Source organism: Podarcis melisellensis (assembly GCF_964234715.1).
Source record: "Podarcis melisellensis genome assembly, chromosome: 1".
In the NCBI taxonomy this organism is placed as follows: domain Eukaryota; kingdom Metazoa; phylum Chordata; class Lepidosauria; order Squamata; family Lacertidae; genus Podarcis; species Podarcis melisellensis.
Genome location: NC_138528.1, coordinates 90608289 through 90634910, shown reverse-complemented (window position 1 = coordinate 90634910; position 26622 = coordinate 90608289). Strand labels below are relative to the sequence as shown.

At 43.2% G+C, this 26622-nt stretch overlaps 1 protein-coding gene across 9 annotated transcripts in view; it reads left to right on the top strand.

Annotated features, from left to right (window-relative positions):
- Positions 1-509: 509 nt before the first annotated feature.
- Positions 510-26622, top strand: part of SEMA5B (semaphorin 5B) — a 347589-nt gene continuing 321476 nt past the window's right edge. For 3 of the 9 annotated variants that reach the window (XM_081924849.1, XM_081924851.1, XM_081924843.1), the window contains exon 1: positions 2572-2927. The gene's annotated coding sequence lies outside the window, so the exon portion shown is untranslated. The other 6 variants (XM_081924844.1, XM_081924852.1, XM_081924848.1 and 3 more) reach the window with 5 other exon arrangements.

Below are 26622 nucleotides of genomic sequence, written 5' to 3'. Positions count from 1 at the left end.
AAAATCCTGGCTACAACCATGGTAGGCATGCCCAAGATCAGGCACCCCCAAACTTGGCCCTCCAGATATTTTGGGACTACAACTCCCATCATTCCTAGCTAACAGGATCAGTGGTCAGGGATGATGGGAATTGTAGTCCCAAAAACATCTGAAGGGCCAAGTTTGGCCATGGCTGTCCAAGATTGTACCATGAAACAATCCTATACATGCTTACTTTGAAGCAAATTCAAAGGGTCATATATAAACTTCATAGCCAAGGCACCACATGAAGGTCAATATTATTCCAAACTTATGGAGAAACTGAGGCAGTGGCATTTGCAAACAAGTGGGTAAGAAAGAAGTGTACCCCCACAACCCATTTGAGGAAAAACCAAATAAGAGTGGCATACAGCTTTCCTTCCCAGGGGTGGGAAACTGTACGCCTGAGGAAGAAATGTGTCTTCCAGGCATATCTATTTGGTCGCCAGAAGTCTCCCCTTGCTTCTGCACCCTGAATATTTTTTGCCTGGCTAAAAGGTGTCTTTGAACTCTCACTGTCTCTTCCTTCTACTGGATGGAGAACAGAGAGCAGTATGTGAGTAGAAGCATAAGAGGTGAGATTTACTTTTGCTGTTCCCGCCACTTTTGCCTTTGGCTCCGCCCACCGCTAGCATGGCGCCCTCGGTGGTTCCTCGGAAGGGGAGGCTGATCTCCGGCTGGAAAAGGTCTTTTCCCCCTCCTCCCCCCAGTTTAAACAGTGGACCATTTTACTGTGAGTAGGGTCCCCCCTCCCGCAAATGGACCTTTATAATACGAATGTATGTTTTCCATTCGATATCTCTGGAATGTGTGGGGCGCAACAAACTGTACTCCTCCATTCTCTTCTATGCGCTGTAGGGCGGCTTGTTTTCAAAAGGTGGCAGCAGCAGCAGAGAGGCTGGCTTTGCTCCTCAAGGCTCCCTCAGAGATGCGTTATATTCGGATGGGTCCGTATGCAAGCCATGCAGGCTTATGTACGTAGCACCAAGGGCTGAAACGGCGGCAGAGGATTTGCAAGCCAAATCAAGCGTGCCTGGGATTACAGCTTTAAAAATGTGCACAACTGTGAGACTCAGGTGGGGAGCGTTGCCCTAGATGAGCCTCGGGGTCCCTTCCAACTCTACAATGGTATGATTCTGTTCGGAAGTAAAACCCCGTTGAGTTCCCCGGGGCTGGGTGGGCTTACTCTCGCGTAAGTGTTCGCAGAATTGTAGCCACCAAAACACGTAAAAAACAACAACTGGAAGCGAGTTTCTCTGAAACCAACACAATCGACTTCCAAGTGGAAACGATTTCGGGATCTGTTCGCACATTGTCCGGGCGAGGCGGCGGGCGGCGACAGGAGCCTGTTTTCTTCGCTGCTTCCCAAGCGCCCCCTAGGCACGATGCCCAGAGCAAGGTACACAGTTTTCTCTGTGCTGCAAATTTATATATATATATTCTCCGTTTCAAATGGGCGTTTTTTTTGTTTTACTTATCGATGCTTTTTGTGTGCGTGCGCTTGGGTGTTCTTCCTATGGATTTTCTAATCGTTCCATTACAGGGGTTGACTCGTCTCTCTTATACCGCACCTCCAAATCTGACCTAAGGGGTAGGGGTGGGCTGAGGCGTCTCTTTAATTAGCCCCTTACTGCCCTCTACGGTCCACGTTTCTGCTGCAAGCCGAGCTCTTCGGCGCTTTCTGCTATCCGTGGGATTGCAACACTGCCCCACCTGCCCATACACTGAAGGGTGGGGGAAAGAGTGTGGATAGCTCGGGGGCAGCGTTTGCTGTTGCTTTTAAGGCGATCACAGAGCAAAGATCTTCTGTTTATTTTACAAGGGCTCAAGTTTCCACTCGCTGGAAGTTCCTTGCTCTTTCAAGCCGCCTTCTCACTGTCTCCAAACGCTTCTCCCCCGCCAGCTCAGTCCGGTTTCTCCCCGGGAAGCAGCAGCGCCAGCAGTTCTCTCTGCCTAGCTATCAGTTCTGATTTCGAATAATACCCCACGCTTAAGGAATTAAAAGAAAATGCACATTTCGTAGCCTGCTTCTTCCCGCCGCCCGCCCCCCCCGCTTCCCTTTGCATTTCTGTCCTTGGTCATTTGCCCTTTTGTAAATCACCCAGCACAGAACATCCATGCATTTGCAAGGCAACTCGTACTGTCGGGCTTGCCATACAGGCAGGCAGGCGCGGGAACGGGGGTGGGGTAGTAACAGCGGCAAACCACGCGGTCGGTAAATCAGATTCGGTATAAGCGATCGTTCTAGGATGTAAACGGGGTGAGAAAAACTGATGAAAATCTCATGCACTCAAAACAGAGTTCAAAAAGATCCCCAAACGTTATTTCCCAAAGAGGCGCTGGCCGGATTTCTTTAAGAGCCATTATCAAACAGTGGAAGCTTCGGCATATATCCTAATTCCCACGACCAGGGTTGTCGGTGGGGAGCTGCGCGTAAATAAGTGCCCTGTTAACTCTTGAATTGGTTAGTTGACATCAGCGCAGAGTGAGAGCTGGCAGCCCCTTTTGCTCCCTCCCTCCTCCCCCCCGCAGCGTCTCCGTCTCCTCCCCTCCTGATGGAAAAGGGTTGAAGCGTTTCTGATAGGAGCCTGGACTGCTCCTGGCTGGAAGGGAGAGGGGGACAGAAAGAGAGAAGGGAAACAAGGAGGGTGGACTCAAGCCGAAACTCCGAGGCGGCTGCAGTTCGCAGCGGACCCTGCTTGCTTGGCGGTCATCGGGACTCAGGAGGCCCCCACGGCAGCTTGTAGGATTCACTGGGCTTTCTCGAGGGCTGTTGTTTTCCTGGGATCTTCTGCGCGACCCCCCGCCCCACCGTATTACGTCTGCAGCCGCGGTAATTTCCTTCAGTGTAAAGATGTGCGTGTGAACGTTTGCAAAAGCTCTATCGCCCTGGAGACCTCAAACAAAGGGTAAGTCGAACCGCGTCCACTGTGTGAGTGGTGGCATGCACGCGAGGGGGGAGAATATTTTAAAACATGCTACCCACCCTCCGCATTCGACGTGCATGAAGAAGTTGCAAAGTTTAGGAACTTGGAGTTGTGGGGGGTAGGGGGGAGGAGTCCGGGGAGGGAGGGAGGGAGGTGTAGTTGCCTCGGCAGAAGGATGGAGACGCAAAGCCTTTTTGTTTGAAGAGCGAGTTTGAAAGAAAAGCTTTGCTTCATTGCGTGGCCTCGTCTGTTTTAGTCCCCTTTAGCAGCAAAAGCACAAGGGGAATGGAGCCGGGCTGGCCGTGGTGGTCTGTTGTTTGTTGTCTTAATGGCTTCTGGGATGCATTGTAGTCTTGAACGTGCAGTGTGTACCAGGTTAAGGGGTCCCCTGACGTCCCTCTGTTCTCCGCGCACTCCCCCCCCCCCCCGCTTTAGCGGCGGTTGTGGAAACCAGGGGTGGTCTCCAAGCACAGTTGAGACGCTGAAGAGGAAATTAACTAAAAGCTCGGTTAGTGTTGCCTGATTCCGTCTAAATCTCTCCCCCCCCCCCTTCCCATTCAATTCTGGGGGTTGTAAGCAATAAGATAGCTTGGGGGTTACATTGCAGGGTGGGATGCCTGGGAGCGAAGGGTCTGTAGAGAAGCAAAATATATTATTTTTTTCTTTTCTTTCTTTTTTTGTTCACGTGGTAATTTGCCTTTGTGGTAGGGGTGGCCCATTAACTTTCTGCTCACGTCCTGATGAAGATCAAAAGCGGAGGGGAGAGAGGGAAGCAGAGAAGCTAGCAGGGCTCTCTGGTTTTATGCATTGTTGGAAATAAGAGGAAGGGGAGCGGATAGAAGGAGGGAAAAATCCTAAGTCCAAACAGATCTTAGTAGATGCAAGACATGCACCCTCTTTCCCTTGTCACTTTTATTTTTATTTAAAGTTGCTGATTTAGATCTCTTAACTGTTCCTTCCACTTGCTGCATTGGTGTGCTAATTCATTCAGAATGTTTCTACTAAAAAGCAGGAGGGGGTGAGTTGTAAGAGAACATTTAAGAGCCTGACAGCTCTCTCCTGCAGCAAATTCTTGACGCCTGCTTGTTTGGGACAGGAGTGGAGGTGGGAGGGAGGCAAAGTGCGAAGATCCATATCTGCACAGGTTTACACCATGCAACTTTGAATTTAGAAATCCATCCTTGCACTTTAAAACAAAATCCATCCCATCTTCACTCTGCTCAGTTTCCAGGCATGTGGAATTTCAGCACTTGGTTTCTCTCTGGATTTTGTTGGGGCGGGGGGGGACAGGACGGGACAAAATGGTGTAATGAAGCCTCCGTTCCAAAATCATGCTTATTTTTTTAAAAAAACATTTCCCCACAAGTTCATGTTCTGACTGGAAGGCAAAGTTTGTTTCTGCCCCCCTCCCTCAATTAATTCCTCTTTTTCATGCCATTGATTGAACTGCAGGCAGAAAAGGCATCCAGTTGAATGAGTTTGAAGTCTGGCTATCATGTCTTTCCCTCCCTCCCCATCTCTTTCTAAATATTTGGTTATTGAATGGAAGGGTGTGGGGTGCCTTGGAAGAAAAAGGGTTCTAGCTAGTTCTTGATATTTTAGGGGAAGGGAATCTATAGAATTGGTGAGTTGTGACCATCACAGAACTGCTTGTGGAGGAGTTAAACTTCCTTCATATGTCTGGTCTACAAGGCAAGAAGAGTATTCTAGTTGGCAACTGCAGAGAGACTGGGGTGGGAGATGAATAATTCTGCTGATATTTAAGCAAGTTACTCAGGGTTTTTAAATAGCTGCTTCTTTTTTCAACCTCCTCTTGAATCACATGTTTCTTTCCTTCTGACTGAAACTTTCCCCTCCTCTTTCAGATTGGATTGTATGATTAATAGACTCTGCAGAGTACAGTGGTACCTTGGGTTAAGTACTTAATTCGTTCCGGAGGTCTGTTCTTAACCTGAAACTGTTCTTAACCTGAAGCACCACTTTAGCTAATGGGGCCTCCTGCTGCTGCCGCACCGCCGGAGCACAATTTCTGTTCTGATCCTGAAGCAAAGTTCTTAACCTGAAGCACTATTTCTGGGTTAGCAGAGTCTGTAACCTGAAGCGTATGTAACCCGAGGTACCACTGTAAAACAGATCAGGCAGGGGAGCGTATGCGTTTAAAGCCTTGAGTGTTGGATCAGTCAGCAGCGGTGGTATTATTATTATTATGTTTATCATTCCAGATGTATTTGCTGTTTGTTGTCCTGACATTCCTTGTTGGGTTGGGGTATAACTTGGTAGTACCACCAGATGATGTGCAAAAATGCTTTAAACGAGTTCTGGTGGCATTAGTTTCGAGAACAATTTATTCCGTTGAAGTTTGCGTTAAGAATTGCCAGGCTGCTCATACTTAGCACACTGTTGTGTTCAGGGATTGCTCCTTATTCCCATATATGACAGGCTGCTGATCCTAGAACATAAGGTGTGGCCTTGTTTTTCAGAGTTACTGTGGTCTTTGGCACTCAAGCAGAATGAACACTGTGGAGTCCCATATCCTTGAATTTCTGCTACCATCTGTCGTCAGGTGTATGTATTATGAGTGCATCACCAGCTTTCACTTCTGTAAAGCTTGATAAATGCCTGACAAACTTTGTCTGGAGATCTGTTGGGGTTTCATCATTTTCCTTGAAGACGTTTTGCTGTGAAAAAGATAGACCGACTATGAAAAGTTTTAGTGGAAATCTAGGCTGTTGACTTTGCTTGGCAAAAGGGGGCAGCATCAAACAGCACCTTTACCATCTTTTGAGTGTGTGTGTATGTATTCCATCTTAAACATTGAATAACACGTGCAGTTCCTATTATTGGCTTATGATTTTTGGGTGATCTCACTTGGCCCATGTTTTTTTATTTTAATAGTACTGCTCATCTGTGTAAAAAGTTATACAATGAAGACATTAGTTTGTTTTGTAAGGGAGAAATTACTGCTGATTACAGAAATGGGAAAAGCTAAAAACAGCAGCAAATAAAATCAATATGTTCAGCAGCAGCAGAATCAAAAGCTTGTTTAAAAAAGGTATTTTTGCTAGTGAAGCTCACTCTTTATGTTCCCACTTGATCCTTTCAGTCTGTGGAACAGGCACTTCTACAAATGCCATGCGATGTCCATTATGCACATGCAAGGAATTGATCTTTTAGTGTGGTAGCCCCCTGCCTATTGACATTAGGCAAAAGGCAGGCACCATCACTATATTCATCTTGATACCTGCTAAAAACCTTTTTGTTTAGATAAGCCTACCTAGACATGTAACTTTAAGAGGTACTTTTTATTATATATGGCTGTTTTAAAATTGCTGGTTTTATTTATATTTTGACAAAAAATACATCAGGTTGTTTTCAATGTTTGCTTGGTATTTTTAATCATTTTAATCTAGGGATCAGCAAACTTTTTCAGCAGGGGGCTGGTCCACTCTCCCTCAGACCTTGTGGGGGGGGGCTGGACTACATTTGGGGGGGAATGAACAAATTCCTATGCCCCACAAATAACCCAGAGATGTATTTTAAATAAAACCACACATTCTACTCATGTAAAAACACTCTAAAAGGGAAGGTAACCTAAGCGCTGGGGATAGAGAGTTTTCCACATACAGTATGAGTTGCCACCATAGAAAAAGTATTTTTGTAGGTAGTCATGGACTTTTCTGCAATCCTACATCAATTATCTGGGAGTAAACACCACTGAAGGCAAGAGGGTTTGTGTCTGAGTAAGTATGCATTAAAAATTCACGATAAACTCATCCCTGGTTAAAATGCTGTGTGGACTGGGTTGCAAGAATGCAGAACAAAGCCCTCAATTTAGTCTCTTCATAAATTATCTTCCACATAATTTCTATCATTTCTTTTCACATTAGTAAGAGAAATGAATGTTTTGTTCTTTTGTCCTTAGCATCTTTTGAGAACTCATTTAATTTCAGCCTAGCAGGATGTTATTGATCAAGCACTACTGATCTATCTCCATCCCCCACAAACCTTAAAGTGCATTTAAATGTTTAACTCGCTCTTTACCAACAAAGTAACAATAACAATTATTCTTATTATGCAAGCAAATATTTTGCAAATCTGTGGTGCAAACAGCTTGGAAAATTGAAAATGTATTGGTGTATGAGTGTGTAAAAATAAATCTGTTTGCTAGTCTTATTTTGAATGTTGAACTTTGGCAAACTCTGGACTTTCTTCATCAGACACAGTGTTTTATTAAATGCAATTCACTTGCCCAACTTTACAGGATTAGTTTTTGGATTTCACATCCTGAGAGGGCCTTGTCAAAACACTGGGACTGCTTTCATTGTTTACTTTTAGTGTATCTTCAGCTTTTCTATAATATTTACTCTGAGATGCTCTACACAAGCCTGATCCAAAGTGCATTGAAGTCAGGGAAGGTATCCTCATTGTTTTCCCCCAAAGGATTTACAGGATTTATGATCAGACCATAAGGACATATGTATAAAGAAGGCCTCCTCTGTTTCTTGGGTTTTGTAATGGTGACCCCTGTTGGTTCTGATTTTGCTTCAGGTTGGTTTTACTAGTTCATTTGTTCTAGAAGGCTGTTAGTGGCTGTCTCATTCTTCCTCCTGGGTCTCTGTTCTCTTTGCTAAGCCAGGGGTCAACATCTTTTTGGACCAGTAGGCATATACAGTACTGAATTATGAGAGAGTACTGTGGGAGCCAGTCACAAAATGGTTGCTATGAGGGCATAGCATAACACAATATGGCTGCTGTGTGGAGCATGGCATAAAACAAAATTAGAGACTACAATCATGGTGAAACTTTTCCACATTAGAAAACACTAAGCCTGTTTAATTTCTGCCTGTTATACAAGCTGTTAAGGGCAAAAGAGCCCAGTTTTGCCCAATGCCAACCCTAAACCAAAACCTAGGCTGCCATTCTGTACCCCCTGTGTTTCGCATTAGCCTTTTTGAGGGAATACTGATTGTGGAGCTGTATTGGCAAAAAAATAACTTATAAGCAAGCCCACCACAGAAAAGATGCATCCTGGTTGCTAGGGGAAAAGAGAGGACAAATTGTGGAGATCCCAAGGACTAGATGATAAGAAAGAAGCAGGAAAAGTGCAGTAAAGGCGAAGAGGAAACTGCAGATCTTTAGGACTCCAGGGATTCCTGTTGCTTGGTGTCCAAGCAACTCACTTATCAATCGTAACCCTGATGCCACTCTTACAAAGGTTCCTGCACACATTTCTTCATAACTTGCTTTCTTTGGGGGGGGGGTTAGAGACTTAATTCTTTAAAAAAGGAAGATGAAAGCTTGAAGTCTGGAGTCTCTGCCTGGGGGTGCCAGTGAAGGCCATCCCATATGCCATGGTGCCCCTGGGTGCTGTGTTGGTGACTCTTGTGTAGAGCATGCCATGGACTAGCAGTGAACCGTATGAGAGACTGAAACAGGATCTGGAAATATCCTGAAGTAGAATCCAGTGACTCCACTTTAAAAATTCTGGAATGAATGGAGGAACCTACTCCTAGGTGACTGCATAAAGGTTAATAAAGAATATAGTGCACATTGTCTTCAACTTGAGTTGATCTACATACACAGAGACTGGTAATTTCAAAGAATTTACTGTTCAGACATTTGAAATCTGAGCTGAGTAAACATATGTCTAACAGGAAAGAAAAGTTATTTCCCACAGATAAGCAGCCTTTTTATAGTCTGATTTAATTTTAATATACCAAACTGAGAACTTGGAATTCTCCATATATTCAAAGCTCATTTTGGCATTTTCAGCAAAAATTACATCATGGATGTAATTGAAGTTAGAACTATCTTGATGACATTACAGGGGAAATTTAATAAGTTGCTATCAGACTGGACTGTCACAACATGGTGTCCAGCTTTTTGCCTTTGTTCTCGCTACGGTCAGGTTAGGTGCCCATGGGAAACCCAGAAGCGCAATAGTTCTCTTGCCGCAGAGGAACAGGAATTTCAGAGACTCGTGCTTTCTATTTCTACAAAATAGAACATCTGAAGTCACTGAGCTTGTATGTAATTATTAATTCATGCATTCATTTTTCATATTTATGACCTTGTAACACCCAAGGCGACATACAGGAAAGAAAACAACTGTTCTCACACTAGCCTGAATTCTCAGGACTGCTGGCTGTAGATTGCTTTCTCACCAAGCCACATATTTTGCATCACACTAGCATCCTTCCAGTAAGTTTCAATTTAGCGTTCTCAGTTGTTTTCTCCCCCTGCTGATGGAGCTTAAGCTTCTTCCATGGAAATGCGTGAATTTCCCCCCTTTTGTGTGGGACCTACAGGCATGGAAAGAGGATGTTTGTGTCATTTGCACAACCCCTGTCGCTGCTTTCACATGACATAGATAAGCAGTGGCCTCTTGTTAGCATTCATAGCCTTTGTAGCAACTTCACAGAGCAAAGTGACTTACAGTCTCTATGCTTGGTTTCTCGGGGTGACGTCTATGAATATTATTGTTTTGCAGATCGGCAGCCAAGACTTGAGAGGGAAGGACTTGCCCAATGCCAAACAATGAGCCAAACTGGGGTTTGAATCTGGTCTTCCTGTGTCTACCTTTCAGCCCAACAGAATGCGCTATCCCTTGATAGATCTCTTTGTCAAGGAATGGTGATAAAGCAAGCTACTACCTGGATATCTTAAGTGTGCATTTTTACTGAACAGCTGGAGTCCGCCTGTTCTGGCTAGTGGGGGGGGGAGGGCTTCAGCAGCACACAGGGGCTCTGCCCATGCATGGGTCAGAAGCTGCAGCCGTCTAATTTTCATTATCCTGATTTACTACCTGAGTGCCTCTCAAAGGTATTGCAGTGTGGTACAGCTGCCCTTGCGTTTATCATTTATCGTGCCTGCAAGGGTTGCACTCTGCTCTTGCAATGTCTAGCTGGAATTTCAAACACAGTACGTACCTGTTCTTAATTTGTTTCCCGTCCCTCTAAGTAAGCAGAGAGGGATCAACTCTGCAAAAAGCAAACCTCTGATTCTGTCCTGTCCTGGTCAGTGCAAGCTTTACTGCTGGAATGCAAGAGGCTCAGCATTCCTTCCTTTCCAAGAATTGTACTCTGCTTCACAGAGTAATTATTATAAACAACACCTTACAACAATATTCCAGGTTAGTTCCCAGCCTTTTTGCTTTCTACAATTGACTATTCCCTAAATGCACTGCAAAGGTAGCTGCGGCAAAAGTTAGTTTTTATGATATTTATCTAGTTCAGATGTAGTCTGCATCTCCCCGGGTTTCTTGTGGTGGTGGTGGGGGAGTTGTAAGCAGTTGTATGAACTTTAGGATTTCCCCATTCATATTTTCATTTATCAGTGTATATGTTTCATTTCTGAATCACCCTTCCTCCCAGTGGAGCCTAGGGTGATGCACAGTATAATAGAACAGCGAAGTACATCCAATAAATAAAACACATAAATATCTATAAAATATCATAACCATGAAAACGCAATAACCAGCTGCAGCTGTTGGGCGAAAAGGCAATCAGCAACACATGTGCTTTTGCATTGCTTAAATTCTCTTGTCCTTCGATTGCTCCTTTACTATGCCACTATCTCAAGGATGGAGAGCAACACCCATCATTCTTGATATTGACTATGCTGGGCTTATGGGAGTCTGAGTCCAACAACTGGAGGGCCATAGGTAGTCTATCTTGCATATAGATATTTTCCTTTGCTTTGTCTGCAGATATGCAATGATAAGCAGTCACCTGACAAGGTGTCCTTGTTTGATGTATAGGGGAGGTGAGAGCCATTCAGTTAAGTAACCCTCCATTTACAGTCTAAAGAGATGTAGTTGTCCCGCGTGATCATCTGTTCATATACAGTGGGCCACAGAAGTAGAAGAGCAAGTTGTTCTTCCTCTTTATCTTTCCCTTCCTTGTGGTTATATCTGACCAGATATGGCTTAGCTTATGCAGTTGCTGGCAAGCTCTGATCTCCAAATTGAGTTAGGTACATACTTGAATTAACACTTAATTTAGGGATGAGACGTGGCGTGCCCTTTTGCTTATGTTACTGAATAAAATTAGAGGGTAGGGTTTAAAGTGGTAACATGGGATAATTTTATTGTGGCATTTTTTTTCATAGTCCCCAAAAGGCTTTGCAAAAGTTGGCAAACTCATTTTACAGATGGCTTGGGTGGTTCTTGATCTGTATAAAAGTGGCTGATACAGTGGTACCTTGGGTTAAGAACTTAATTCGTTCTGGAGGTCCGTTCTTAACCTGAAACTGTTCTTAACCTGAGGTACCACTTTAGCTAATGGGGCCTCCTGCTGCCGCTGCGCCGCCAGAGCACGATTTCTGTTCTCATCCTGAAGCAAAGTTCTTAACCCAAGGTACTATTTCTGGGTTAGCAGAGTCTGTAACCTGAAGCGTCTGTAACCCGAGGTACCACTGTATATTATTACATTCCAGCATTTGGGCTCATAACAAATATAGTATTTTCCCTTGAAGAGTAACTTGCTAGCTGTATGGTGTGGTTCAACACCAGGAAAATACAACATAGTATTTTAAATGGTGTTTGCTTTCTCTAATATGTCTTTGAAATACTGAAACGTCTTAGATTTGGAATGAGCAGTTCAAACCTACTTATCTTGGAGTTGCCTTGTATAGCTAGGCTTCGCTGCATTGCCTTTGAGAATTATGAGTTCATTATACTACTGCAATGTTAATGGCACTTTGTTTTCTTTAAATTTCTTCTTCATATTTATTTATTGATTCTTCATTTGGACACAATTTCCCAGGTAATGATGGCACTGAATAGATGGAGCAAGTTAATTTGTAGAGGCCCGGCAATAGTGTGCTGCCTTCCGTTTCTGTCTGAGAACAATTACGGTGGTAGAGTTCAAATTCAGAGGCACCCGGAGCTCTAAAATACTCCAAAGAACAATAGGACAAAAAAGTCAGGTTGCCATTTTGGTTCTTGGAGCATATTATTAGGGCTCCATTTTCACTCTTCCTGTGCTTCCTCCAACCTGATCCTTTCCTCATAGCATTCCGCTGCATACACATTCACAGTCATTTTCCTTCTCAGTTCTGTGGGGTCATGGATTTCCATGCTCTCCTTCTCCACCCTTCAGCCAGCCTCTCTCTCTCCCTGCCTTCCTCTGCACTTCCCACTACTCTGCCATGTTTCTCTTGGTGATGAGCTGCCATCTTGTTCAGCTAGAGCCTGCCATGTGTGTGGGACCCGTTCTAAAAGCCCAGCAGAGAAAGAAGTGGAACTCAATGTACTGATGCTTCCCCACAAGCCTGCAGTGTATTATGGGACACCAGGGTCTGTAAAAATCCTATCCCATCTCATATATTGTATTGGCGCTGTCAGGTTGTATTATCATCCAAATTAAATCTCTACAGAACAAGATGATCGTAACCAGCAGGACTATGCATCAGGAGCAAAGGGTATCTGCTGCCGCCAACAATGGCTAAGTTCTGAATAGAGGACGAAAAGCTTGAACCCAAGGGACTGCTCTTTACACATAATTTCCCGCCATTTTATTGAATATGCACTGCCCGGTCCTGGATGTAGTCTTCTGATGTATGGAAGTGCTATTAAAGCACTATATTTTATATTGTTGCAAGTTTCCCTGGTGAAGGATGGGTGATAATTACTGCTACTGTAATGATAACTAACTTATTCTTCATATTGTTGGAAAGGTTTTTATTTTAGCAGAAGGGTGGATAAAATTAGCAAGTGTAATTTATAAATGAGGGTGACATTTGCCACCTGATATTGTAAATTATTATATTATCACTATTATATATTCATAATTTTTAAATATAATCCTGTGCAATTTTCATGTTCACTGTACTTCCCTATGCACTTGGTGATGAGAGGATGGAAAAGTGATTTGACAGAGGCATCACTTACCATATGACCAATACACGTTTAATTATCCCATTGTTGTGTCTGGTGAACCAGGTTTTGAAGGTTTTTGGATCAGCCGAAAACCTGCAAAACCTAATTATTAGAGGCTTCTTATCTTTAAACCACTTTTAATTCTCTGAAAAACTATTGTCTGTCTCTGCAGCCTAACTGAGCTATATTGGATCCATACTTGGTTCTGGTGGACTAATAAACAAATACTAGCGAGCTGGCCACTTTAGATATAATTTCCATTTTTACATTTAAGCGTGCAGCCAGCCAGCATCTGTTTAAAATGTACTGAAGTAATTTAGGCATCTTCTGTTTATTTCCAATAGCAAAGCTAACACACCGCTTGGTTATGCTGGGTTGAGAGACATAATTAAAAGCCAATAGATCGTGAAAAATTGCAGGCTTATCGGAGCAGCCGAGCCAGATGAAAAGCAAGTTGAGCCATGGCATGTTTGCCATTGAGGTGTAGCAGAAAGTGCATTTGGAAGAACGCTTCATATGCTGCTTCGAAATGGTGCTTTCCTCATGACCAGCTTCTGGAACAGATTATCATGATTGTAGGAAGCACTTCAAAGCAGATTGATGTGGTAGGATATTTTACTCAAAACTTTGCCTTTCACAGAACAGAAACTGCAGATGCATTCGCAAGCTGCACAGGTCCAATAACAACACTTATTTGTGTTTTTTTTAAAAAAGGACCACCGCAGATTCACACTATGCAAAACATAATTTTAGATTTGCCAGGAAGGAAGAGAAGAAGCTGTCTTAGAATATGAGGTCGGTCTATTTGCCCTACTCTCTGCAGGGGTTTGGACAGAGGCCTTTCATAATACCAGCCATTTGGACCTTTTAACTCCATACGATGGAGCATGGCACCTTCTGTTTGCAAGGCATTTGAACAAATGCCACTGAGCTACAGCTCCTCTCTCTGGTGGGAGGGCTAGTGTTGCCTGAGTCTAGTTGTTGTTGAGTTTGTGCTTAACTTAAGCCTTCGCTGCTCTGCGGTGTGGCGTGGTGCAGCCATGATGTAAGGCAAGGGAAGGTTCAGGCAGGACACCAGGTAGAGTCTAGGCAGGACTCTGGGAGAGGCAGAAATCGCTCTTAAAGGAACAAGTTGAAACTGAGCCCTCGTGTAGTAATGGCAACAGGTGCGGCCTGATGGTCAGCACAAATTGTGCTGCAAGATTTGGCCCAGCCAGTGTTAGAAACTGAGATGTGAAACTAGGAGCTAAATGGCACCTTAAACCTAGGTTGTGGGTGCAACAGCGGAATGTCTAGGCACATTTTTTATAGCAAGAATACAAAGCTGAAAATGAACAAACTGCAGCTAAAATAAAATGTTCATTTTTCACATGGTCTAGTCCTTCCCCTGCCAAACCCTCCTAATATTCTTAAGACGGTCTCTTCTCCAGTCTTCAGAGAGTAACTGGAAGTGAGGAGGCAGAAAAAGGTCCTTTCCTCCCACTCTACAGTTTTAATTGGAAATCTTAGGCATAGTACTGCGCCTAGAGCTCAGAAACTGCTCGTGCTAATGAGATTCCCTGTCGTAAAATGCGCCTAAAACAATGGGAGTTTTGGACACTGGGCCCAGCCTTCGCTAGTAGTCTCCTACTGCAGTGGAGGCTCAGGTCTTCCAGGGTATGCTGCAGTGGAATCTGAGAATGGCAGTGCCTCATCCTCAGGCCAGGCAGGGGGTACTAACCCCACATGTTCTTTGGGTTAGCAGCACCTATAGGCTCCTATAGCACCTATAGGATAGGCTCCATGCCCTTCAGGTTTGGAGTCCTCATCTCTATCTGATGAAGAAGACTCCAACTTCCAGTCCCTGACCGGGTCTGGATTGTGCCATTTCACAGTTGAAGTTGGGACCATATGAATGAAAGTTCCTCCATGTGAATTATCTCTCCAACACCTGAAAGTGAGCACGTTGGGGAGAAGGCTATTCATCTGGTTAGTAGTTTTGCCACTTTGAAAAGGGCCTGGGAGCCAAAGAAAGAAGGACCTCAATCTCTGCTCTACACATCAAAAGGAAAATGTGGGTTTGCTATAGACACAAAGCCAGGCTGTGTTGGGTTGTGCAGGATACTGGTGTCTGCTGGTAAATAACCAGTGAGGAATGCTTGACTTGGCTGCTGCAACCTTTGCCAAGGAAAGTAAGGCAAGTGCAAAGAGCAGAGATGTAAGCTTCTTTAAAGGTGGCTGGTGGTTCATCTCAGTCCCAACCTAACTTTCTGTTGCAGTGTTCAAAGCGAGGATGACAGAAACATTTTATATATACAAATTCCTGCGGTGCCATGTCTGAGTTCTCTTGCCTAAATGAAATATGCTTTCGGCTGTTTTTGCTCAAGCTGTTTGCTGACATTAGTTAAATCCCCCTAGGACTAATGTTTACAGATGGGAAAAGTAGGGGAAGTAATAGCAGCTTAAGTGATTTGCTCAAGGCTGCCCATGGATCAGTGGCGGAGGATTAACAGAGGCCTGGTTTCAGTCAACTGTGGAAAGGAATCGTGCCTTTTTAGTTTGATGGAACAATATAACTGGAGTTATTTTCTGTTCAGGTGAATCTGTGTTGTTTATGATAGCAAATGCATTGTTAATTCAGCATGGAAATATATCCATCTACCTACCTACCTACCTACCTACCTATCTCCAAAGAACGGTAGTAATGTGCCTCGTTGCTAGATAGACGAGCTATCATATGCTTTGGTAATTTTTAAAAATATATGAATAAGGCCATTAATTGTCTCTTTAAAAAGTTGCAGTTTTGTTCAGTTGCATGTCATGCTGGTAAATCACCCTTAGTTCTCTTTAAAACCAAGCTACAAATATTAATTTTTTCCACAAGTTAATTATTTTAACATTTACTGCACATGCTTCTGCACAGTGGGCTCTGCCTTGATTATTAATAACCATGCTGTGCTCTTCTGTACAGCTGAGAGACCCCTAGTGGTTGATTTATTTCACTTCAACTAATAGTGTACCATTGCTATTTCTGTTCCCATGTGGCTGCATCCTATCATAGAATCATAGAGTTGAAAGGGACCACAAGGGCCAACTAGCCCAATGCCCTATTGTTGTATGTCACATACTTAAACAGATTTAATTCCTTACTTCTTTTCCAAGGGCGCTTCTGCTTATACAGTAGGGGGGCTGACTGGTTTGGACAACTTCATCAGGGACTTCTTACTATTCATATTCCAGGATGCTTTGGGAGAAATCATGACAACTAGACTTGTATCAGACCAATCTAAATTTCTAGTGTAGATATGCCTTTGGTGTTTCAAACTGCTTTCTCTTGTTCTACTGCTTCCAAATAGCCATCAGCCGAAGGTTTCTCAAACATTGGTCTCCAGCTGTTGTTGGACTCCCATCATCCCTAGCTAGCAGGACCAGTTTTGTTCTACTTGGTTTCTTCACATATACAAGTACAAGTTGCATATTGAGGGAGAGGCAAAACACTTCCACTGGGTAGCAGATCTCCTGCCTCAGATTGGCTCTTCGTAGAGAGGCACCCTAAGCTGCTCTCAGCCCTTGTCTCCAAGCTCGCTTTTACCTCAAACTGCTGCTTCTGTTTTTACTTAAAATCTAATTGTACATTCATATATACCTCTCTGTAAACTTGCACAGACATGTACATTCATGTAAAAAGTAAGCTAGCAGGCTCATAAAAGGGAAAAGAGGGGAGAGAGTGAATTTGTAATGGAGAGGAGGATGTTTATGTTTGAATATTACACTGGTAATAGCTGTTGCAAGACATGGTAAATGAAAGCCACCTTTTGATGAACCTGTTTATGTGGTGTTTATAGTCTGTCTCCCAAAGTAATGTTAGATAAAATTGTGATGTTTCATCAAGCTGCTCTTTCCAGGCTTCACACTTCCCCAAATTAGTGTCCTCCTGTTGTTGCTGGACTACAGCTCCTGACCTCTGGCCATGCTGGCAGGGGCTGATGGGAGTTGGAATCACCCAATTGGAGAACGCTGCTGTGCACCCACAGATAGCTTACATCAACTCCTCTTCCATTAGCTTGGGGTAGGGGATTTGGAGATTGACGAGAAGGTTCCAAGTTCTGGTGAGTTTCCCATTCTGGAGAAATTCTGTATACCAAGAAACCATCTCCTTAGCAAAGTTTACTTTAAGGAACATCCACTAACTATCACACCCTCCAAACTTAATCCAGGCTGCTAAGAAATCTTAATGTTGCTTTTTTAAAAAAGCTGAAGCTGTGGTCAGTTCTTTCCTTAAAACAACCTGTTGTGAAAGACTCGACCTCATCTTTATCACATGCTTCTGAAAACATGGAGATACAGTGGTGGAGCTTCATGCTTCGGCACCGGGGGGGGGGGGCAGAGAGCAGGAGGGGCGGGGTACGGTGCCCACAGGGGAGTGGGGCGCGTCCTGGGGCGGAGCGTGCCGCCTTTGGGGGCCTGCCGCCCAGCGTGTGGGGGGGGGGCAGCTGCAATGGCACCCTGACGGAATCGTGCTGCCGGGGGCGGTGCGCTCCCCGCGCACTCCTCTTCCTCTGCCAGTGTGGAGATACAGTGCTGAGATAGGGAAGGTTTGCCTGCTGAATATGTGCCGTGCAGGTATTTTAAGTTGCAAAACTTGCATTACTGAAAAGGTAGCCCCCCCCTGCCTGTTTTATTTGTTGCACTGTACCTGGAGTGGTCAGGTTCTGTTTACATTAGTTGCCCTCTCTGTCTTTTTGTTGAGAGCATGTCCATCCTGACGTTTGTGGTGTAGTGGTTATAGTGTTGGATTAGGACCTGGGAGACCAGAGTTCATAATGAAGCTCATTGGGTGACCTTGAGCCAGTCACTGCCTCTTAGCCAGGCCTACCTCACAGGGTTGTTGTGAGGATAAAATGGGTGGCGGGACGGACGGACCATATTTGCTACATTGAGCTCCTGGAGTAAAGGTAGGAGCTAAATAAAACAAATGAATGAATGTAGATGCTCCCTTCCTCTCCAATATCATACCTGACTAGTTGCTTGGATAATAGAAATTTCCACTGCAGCTCCTTCCTGACCTTGCCACTAGTTTAAAACCCTGCTTAGAACTAGTTTTCTTTAGCACACGTATATCCTTCAGCAAGTGCAATGTAATCTACTGAATATGTAGCATTCGTGTTGATCCATAATTAATTCATATTTGTTCTCAGAGTCAGTGGATTCCTCTGGTGTAACCCGATTTCCTAAGTATTTGTTTGTTTAATAAACAGCAGAAAAAAACAAGTTGGTGGGGAGCAGCAGTTGTTAGGGTTTGTTGTCGTCTTTGAGGGTTAGATAATAAGCACACAGAGTGAAGGCTGTCATTTTTTCCTCTTGTTGCCAAATAATGGACTGCACTAATGCATTCACAGTCTGAGGATCTCCAAGCAGTGTTTAAAAACACTTTAAGTTGTTATGCAAAGAGGGACAACAGCATCCTATAAACTGATGAGGAAACACGAGGAAACATCATGGGCCTCCTGAGGCTTTTTTGTGCTGCCTGAGTGTTCATTGCCTCCCTGGGCTCTTTCAGGATGAAGGGTGGGATATAAATGGAATGACTGACTGACTGAATAATGCAATATATATCTCTTCTCATGCACCCCTTGGCTTACACCTTTTATGTGGTTTGCCATGTGTTCATTGTTTGCTTTGGAACCATTTAGAAAAAAATGAGGGGTGTCTTCCTGACATCATCCCAGCCAATCAGATTAGGCAGTGAAATTCAGTCACATTGGCTGCATTACATTTTATTTATTTATATTATTTTATATATATTTATAACCTGCCTTTTTACCTGATGGGACTCAAGGCAGCTTACAGATGTAAAAAAGAGTAACTAAAAACGTAGAAAATAATAATAATTAAAAATCAATTAAACATTAATAGAATTAAAACTATATGCATATATCAAATGTGTTTAAAACATTCCAGTAATTACAATAAAAACAGCACCACTTTATTGGTTATGAGACAAAGCTGGATCCAGGGTAAAGACAGAATTGGCTGAACACTATTGTAAGGAAGCTGTCAAGATTTGGCTGCATTGTGGTGTCAGAGAACCAAATTGGTGTGCGAGCGATGCTTACCCTAATTTGAATGGATAGACCTTTTTCGCCCATCTGTGAACAGTTTCTTAAATGGAGGGTGCATTTTTTTTGGTGTGATTTTTGAACAGCTGTACATAATTCTGGAAACTTTGACATTTGGCATCCAAGGATTTCATATGGAAGTCATAACTGAGCAATGCGAATTGCAGAGGCGGTACTCTTTGTCACTGTGAATTGTGCCGCTTCCTTTCTCATAAGTAAAAGGTAGAAACCAAAATGCTACTAAGATGTCCAGTGCTGTGCTTCAAAGTACAGTGGTAGCCGTAGCTCTTTTCTCCAATCCACTTACTATAATCAAGTTAGTAGGGCTGCTAACAGACCTCCTCTTTGGCCTTCAGCATCACCCAATTCTGCAGTGATCGGCAGGCAGAAAGCTGTGGTTAAGAATACATCTTTCCACAATAGTTATTTGATGCCTGTTTTCAACTTTTTACATAGGATTTTTACTGTCTGGCTTTATGTAATTTTGTTGTAAACCACTTTTTCTTTGAAATTGTATTATAGTAATATTTTAACAAAGAATAACAGTGCTGAAGCACTGTTGCATGTGTTGGGTCCAACATTGGCAACGCTACTAGGCAAGAAATTGCAGCAAGCTAGGCAGACTGATCTTGGGTCCAGGGGTGGGGGTGGGAGAAGAGGAAACAAATGTCACCCTTCCTTATCCACTTACACTTCACATTTAGGGCTTGCGAGGTTCTGAGATGCAGTCTGTGCTTTGGAGGAGCATCCAGAGTATACATCACTTCAGCGGCTATTTCTTTGTATAAAAGAAATGCATACAAAAGCCTTTGAAGCAATAACAACAGTGAACTGGAATGCACTCACACAGAAAGTGTTCCATTACAGTAAATTCTCTCTCTCTCTCTCTCTCTCTCTCTGTGTGTGTGTGTGTGTGTTATATAAGAGATTCTGGGTCAGGGTAAAGAGTAACAGAGCATGCTGCACATTTGCAGAAGCAGCTATTACCACTTTGTGACAGGTGGAATTGATTTTGCAGTTAGGTAAGAATGATTCCAGTGTGGCTTTATTGAGCTCATTGGCACCTGTTACTAGCAATGTTAAAGAGGTTAAATGCTTTGCTTGTTAAAGCCGGACATGGCCAACAAATGGGAGTAGGCTAGAAGAACAAAAGGAACTGTCTGTAATAATCTTTCTGGAATGAGTCGCAGGAGCAGAGGACCTGGCTGATGTATTAGAGATGTTTGGTGACGCTGTCTCGGTTCAGGGGCTGGACTGTGTGACCCCTGACACCTAGCCAACTATGAGCAGTTATGTTCTGTCGCTTGGCATTTTCAGCGCAGTTCCAGTTAAGTATTGGCTGTCAAATAGTGTAGTGTGGTATTCACAGACGTTAATTCCCATAGTGGGTTAGTGCTGCTGCCCTGCAACCTGGACACTGGAATGCGCACTTTGAAATACCCTGATGCACTCAGACCAGATAGTCAGGAGTCACCTTGTCTGTTTCCTGTCCTATTCCTTGTCTGCTGTGGTGCATTGTGCAGCGACTGAAGGAGGATAATAGATGACAGGACTGTGGGCGGAATGAGCTTTTCATACCTTGTTTTTAACATAGCACCAAATTAAATTGAAATGCATTTGACATCTCTCTGCGTTGCAAACTGGAAAGGGGCTACCTTGGATTCTACCCAGCATGTACTGCTCCTTTTTCACGTTTACCTTTTTCTGGGTGACGCTCCCATTAGAAAAACCTCTCTAGATTTGGCTATACTTTTTTCTGATTGTTGCTCTGTGGTGCTATGTACAATGAGAGACAGGAAAATTTGGAAGGGTTATTGATAACCATTCCAGCTTTGCTGTTCTGTGATCTGCACGTATGTGGCCATTCCAATCCTCCTAGTCCTTAAGGTTAAAAACCAGAGTGACACCTGCATTTCCCATATGAGAGTGATGACCAGAACCATTGGCAACTTCACATATCTTTGGCTACCTCGGGCCCACTCTTCCAAGCTGAACAAAAGCCACCAATACCAGCACTTTCCTAACACTTGTTTCTAGCAATTGAACATTTTATGGATGCCTTCAGTCTGAAGATCAATTGCCTTTGCACACAGCTTTGACAGACTCACATTGCAACCTTGCCAAAGGTAAGGGGGTCTATGTCTGCACCTGTCTGGGAGGTTACTGTGAATCCTATGTACGTTTTTGAGTTCATGCGGAGTGGGAAAGGGAAAAGTCAGTATAACAGAAGCCTGACAGCGGATAATGTGCACAACGTCCCTCCCAAAAATGGTTGATGTGGCTTGCCATGTATATCTTTGTAAACCAGAAACAAGTAGTTGACTTCTGTAGCAGCTGCTGGCCACAGGCCTCAAGCTCACAGCTATTGAAACCGGGAGCGTGTGAGCTCTCAAGTCCCTTCTTCCTGTGCAGATCCAAGGGACTATAAAAGTCTTGCCAAGTCTTCGGTTTTCAATGGCTCCATGTAACTCTGATTCCCTGAATCTGTCTTAGCATTGAAGTCACTCACCACAGTGACGTCTTCCATTCACTGCTTTTTACAAGCACTCGCCACAAAACTCTTCACTGTTCTGTGACCTTTTGATAGTTCTGTCTTTGCTTTGAGGTGGACAGCTAAACACTGTAGCTGTCAGTACACATTATGTGTCCAGGAGGTCTAAAATGCTATGTCCTACCTCTCTGCTACCACAGGTATGCAACCAGACTTATTTTATTTTATTTTATTATTTTATTTCTGTCCCACCCTTCCTCCCAAAGGAACTTGGGATGCCAAGCAACAAACCAGCAAAAACTAAATTAAAAAATCGAATGAAAAATAAAAAATTAAAATACATGAAAGCTGTTCTCAGATTTGTTCACAGTATTAAAGCTACATCTCACCTTGGAATTGCTTCATGTTCCTTCTCCGCCCACCACTCTCTCCAAGACTGTTGATTGTTTTCAAGGCTGATCTATATGGCTACAATGTATGATTGATATGAGTGATCCCACAATAGCAGAACAAGTGAAAGGGCCCTAATTCATTTTTTTTTTTAAAAAAACAAGCTTGTAAAAGTTACATTGCTGTACGGGGAACTCACAACTTGTGTGTGGGTTACATTCCGGGGATGGTGTGTATATGCAAAAACATGTATAGTCAAGCCACCCCTTTGAACCGAGCCCATGAGAGTAACCTTACCTTCTGGAGCTCCCGTTCCAAATGTGTCTTACCCTCCAAGCAGTGAAGAGTGCTTTTAAACTCTCTGCCTTGCTTACTAGGCTCTGGAAGGTTCTTACGAGATCTTGTGGGGCTGTCCAAGTTCCTGCAGGATCTTGCGAAAGCCTCTCAGAGCCCGGCAAGCAAGTCTGAGAACTTAAAAGCTATTTCCATGCCAGGAAAACCCTGTGGGGAAAAAAGCTTTTAAACTCTCCTCCTTCCTTGCATCCATTTAATTTGTGTGATTTCAACCAGCCTGTCTTCAAAACGTTTCAATTGAATTTGTTAAATGTGCATAAGTTGCATGTTACCTGTATTATCAGAGCTGTTGTGAACAATCTCCCCAATTCCCTGTTTTTAAAGATGATTTTTTCCCATTGCTTACTGCTTTTTTTGTTTTGTTTTTGACATGGCAACACTTTGTGCTAAGTTTTGACATTCTTATTTCCTCATAGAATATAAGAAGCTGCCTTTGATTGATCAATATAACCTTTTATTCTCTGCCCTGACTTGCAGTTACCTACCTGGGTTTAGGCAGAGGAATTTCCTGGATGTTCAGAGCACATCTGCTGAACTATGGTCCTTCCCCGTTTTTTCTTAGCCTGCACAATGCGAGCAGAAGTGCAAATCTCATTCCTTCTCCAAATAAACCTAGGTAACCAATATGGGCATACCTTGTTTACCCTCTGCTCTCTCTGTTGCCTCCCCTGTATTGAATTTATGATGGTTAACTCCGCAGGTTAGGGGCCTGTCTGTAAATTGGGAGTAGGGAACCACTTTGAATCCAAGGGCTGAAGTTCTCAATTTGCAACCTTTCAGGTGCTGCCTGCCGCTGATGGGCAGGACTAGACAAAGGTGGGCAAATCAAGGAATGAAAGTCTTGATTTTGGCACAGTAGACTAACTGTCATGCCATGCAAAAATCACAGGTTTGCTATCTTCTTGCCCCCACCCTCTCCATTCAGACCAGCAGAAGGCATTATCACAGGGACATATACCAGGCAGGCAGATGCATTGAGGAGTGCAGAGGAGGGCTGGGGAGAGTCTCATGGCTAGATACAGTGGCCTGCGAGGCCACATTTGACCCATGGACTCAAGGTTCCTTATCCTGCAGTGAATAAGCCACATAAATCACATTGGTGGTGCAACATAAATAATATAGGGAGGAAACAAGGTTAAGTATGTAATCTTTATAAGGCAACATAATAGTGGAGTTGGGAATTCCTTCCTTTGAAGACAAATTTTTGAATTCCTTCCATGTGTTTGACCATTGCACTTCATTGATTCCACTCCCTCGCTTTAAAACCCTTGGTTTGCTGCCTTCCTCTTTGTTCTAAGGCTATTACTTGCATTCTGCTTCAGGAAAGAAAATAAGACATTTCTGCCATGAATGGAAATGGCAGTGCATTACTGTAATTAGAATTGTAGAACTGTAGAGTCATCTAGGAATCACAACTAATTTTGGCTTGTATTGTTTTATTGTTATGTAAATTTTATGCATTGTAAGACACTTTGGAACACAAATTCTTGAGGGGAAGCAGGATATAAATCAAGATAAGGACGAGGAAGAAGAAATAGCAACAGTATACAGTACAAATTTTCCTTATAAGAATAGCCTTTTCACTTTTATATTCCTGTGACATGTAAACAGCATGTTGCTATCCATTGTGGTACTTGGAATCTTCAGCTATTGAGATTGTTTTGCAACTTCAGGTGGTCTGTATTACAGATATTATACAGCTTAAATCTGGAATTGATCACACGACGTAGCACTCAGTGTGCAATTTCAACAATGTGGTTCTGTATTCAACTGACTGGGATCCATCCATCTGCTCTGAAGCAGCTGGACCACACTCGGTTAAGGGCAGGATGTGTCTCTTTCTCTGTCTCTCTCCAGGGGGTAGGCGTGCTGCTTTTGGTGTTCTCCATCTGCAAATGAGCATTTTGGCTGGCTGCGCTAAACCTCACTTAATGAGTGGAAAAATGCATATTGGGCAGTCATCAAGGGTCTACAAATTCGGTCACCGTGGCGACTCCTCCTCCCTCCCCTCTGGCAATCATCCTTTTCTACATCTGACTCCACACTGCACTTCAGAGACACATAGAAGCTCCAAAACACAATGTGTTTGACCTTGGCCTTTTAATCCCAAGCCTGGACTTGCACGATATGTGTGTTTGTGTGGCTTCCCAGTGTGTGCCAGATGACTGAGGGTGATGTGTGGGACAGAGCCCATGATAACTGTGTAGAATGCCTGGCTATACAAGGCCAGCTAACACTTGGACTTGAGTTGTTTGATACCTTTGTGAGAATTGTAGGATTTGTTGGCATGATACATGATCTGTGATAGAGCAGCTGTTCTGGCATGAATATATATATATATTTAAGGTGTCTCCCATCAGGTTTGAATGCTGTTACATTTGTATGTGCACGTTCTTCTAATGCAGGGGTCAGCAAACTTTTTCAGCAGGGGGGCGGTCCACTGTCCCTCAGACCTTGTGGGGGGCTGGACTATATTTTGGGGGAAAAATAAAAATGAACGAATTCCTATGTGCCACAAATAACCCAGAGGTGCATTTTAAATAAAAGGACATGTTCTACTCATGTAAAAACACCAGGCAGGCCCCACAAATAACCCAGAGATGCATTTTAAATAAAAGGACACATTCTACTCATGCTGATTCCTGAACCATCCGCAGGCCAGATTTAGAAGGCAATTGGGCTGGATCTGGCCTCCGGGCCTTAGTTTGCCTACCCATGTTCTAATGCATTGTCAGATCTGCTTCTGTGTACTGTATCCTGTGTTGTTTTTGAAAGCTGGCATCACAACACAGTTGTTATCACTAGGTTTCATTTTATCCTTTTACATCTGGGTTTTGCAACCCTCTATCTTTTTTGAAGTACTGTAACGTAGTCAGAGAGTCACTGAGTGTCTTCCATAAAACTGTTGTTCTTTGCAGATAGTTTGGAGGGGCATATTATTTAGGGTGTATGTCCAGTCCATGCTGGGTGCTGGCCAGTCCTGTTGGTTCTCACTGTTTTCCTGCTTGAACTGAGAGTAGGACCACAGACATAGCCAATGCTATCCTGAAGCTGTACATTTGGGCTGGCATTTGTGGTGATTTAATGTACTTCTGTTACAATGAGCCGAGGAAACACAATAACATAGGAATTAGCCTTATAATGAATTGGCCTGGGATCATAAGCATGTAAGCAAGATGAATTCTGTTGCTGCTGAGCTATGGCCCTTCCCTAAGATGCCTCTTTTCATTTTAAAGAGGCTTAAACACATGTTGTGTTTTGTGCATTGTTCCAGTTGGTAGGCTTCCATTGGCCACTTCTCTTTTTGTAGCAGTAACTGGCATCCCACATGAGAAGGAGCCACTGTTATCCCAGTTTTTTTGCATGTTTATTGTAAAATAAATCATACATCAGAAATACGTATGTGAACCTTTGCTACATAAAATATTAATTGTGCCTGTGGAATCCACTCTGTTCAGCTGAAAGTAAATTGAGTTTTTTCAGAAAGAAAGCAAATGTGGGAATTTAAGTAAAGTATTGATATATCTGACATCCTTCTCATAATGGAGTCTTGAATCAATTTCCTTTCTTCTTTTAGTGCTTTGACGCTAAAAGCACAGTTTCTTACTTGGAGGAGTATGACTGATTTCCTATCCAAGAACTTGTTCAGATAGGATGCCTTACTGTACAATATCCCTATAGGGGAATGTAGGCACCGATGTGGTTCTGTTTCCTATATTGTGTGGGCTAGGGCCTTCTTGTAATTACACGTTCACTGTTGCGTGTTGATCCCTCATAGTTTGCATCATTAATTTTTGATATGAATATGAAACACCTATTGTGGATCAAATACAGAGCTTTCATGTTGGCTGATATTTCCTCACATTTAAAACTGTTCAGTTGAGGCAGATCACAGATTCAGCTGAGAGTTGATAAGTGGTGAGATAGATATTAAGGGATGTACATGCATTTGGGGGGAGTTGAGCATTGAATAAGAAGATATGCCTTGGGAAACCTGAGTTAAGCTAGCAACCATTGTATTATTTAAGGACCTACTTTTAATTTTTGAACATTTTGAGAGTTTTGGTAGCACCTGCTAATGAGATGGTTTGTCATTAGATGCAGGGATGCATTAATCTGAAACTGTTTAGCCCAGTTTTCATAAGTGAGATTATATGCGCAGCACACACCATTTTCTCTAAAAGTGATATACTGGGAAAGATAACTTTTAGGAACCAAGTCAATAGGGTAGTGCAGCATTCTTTCATATGAAAAATAATAATATCACATCTTGCCAACATAGAATTCCTTAAAAAAAATCCTCTCATTTATATCCTCCCCTGCCTCTTGTGAAGTTTTACCCATTTTATCCTTTCCTAACACCTTGAGGTAAGTTAGGATGAAAGACCGTGGCTGGTCCAAGGTTACCCTGTGAGCTTTATCCTGCCAAGTAGAGGATTTCAATCTGGGAGCTGCCTTTTGCAC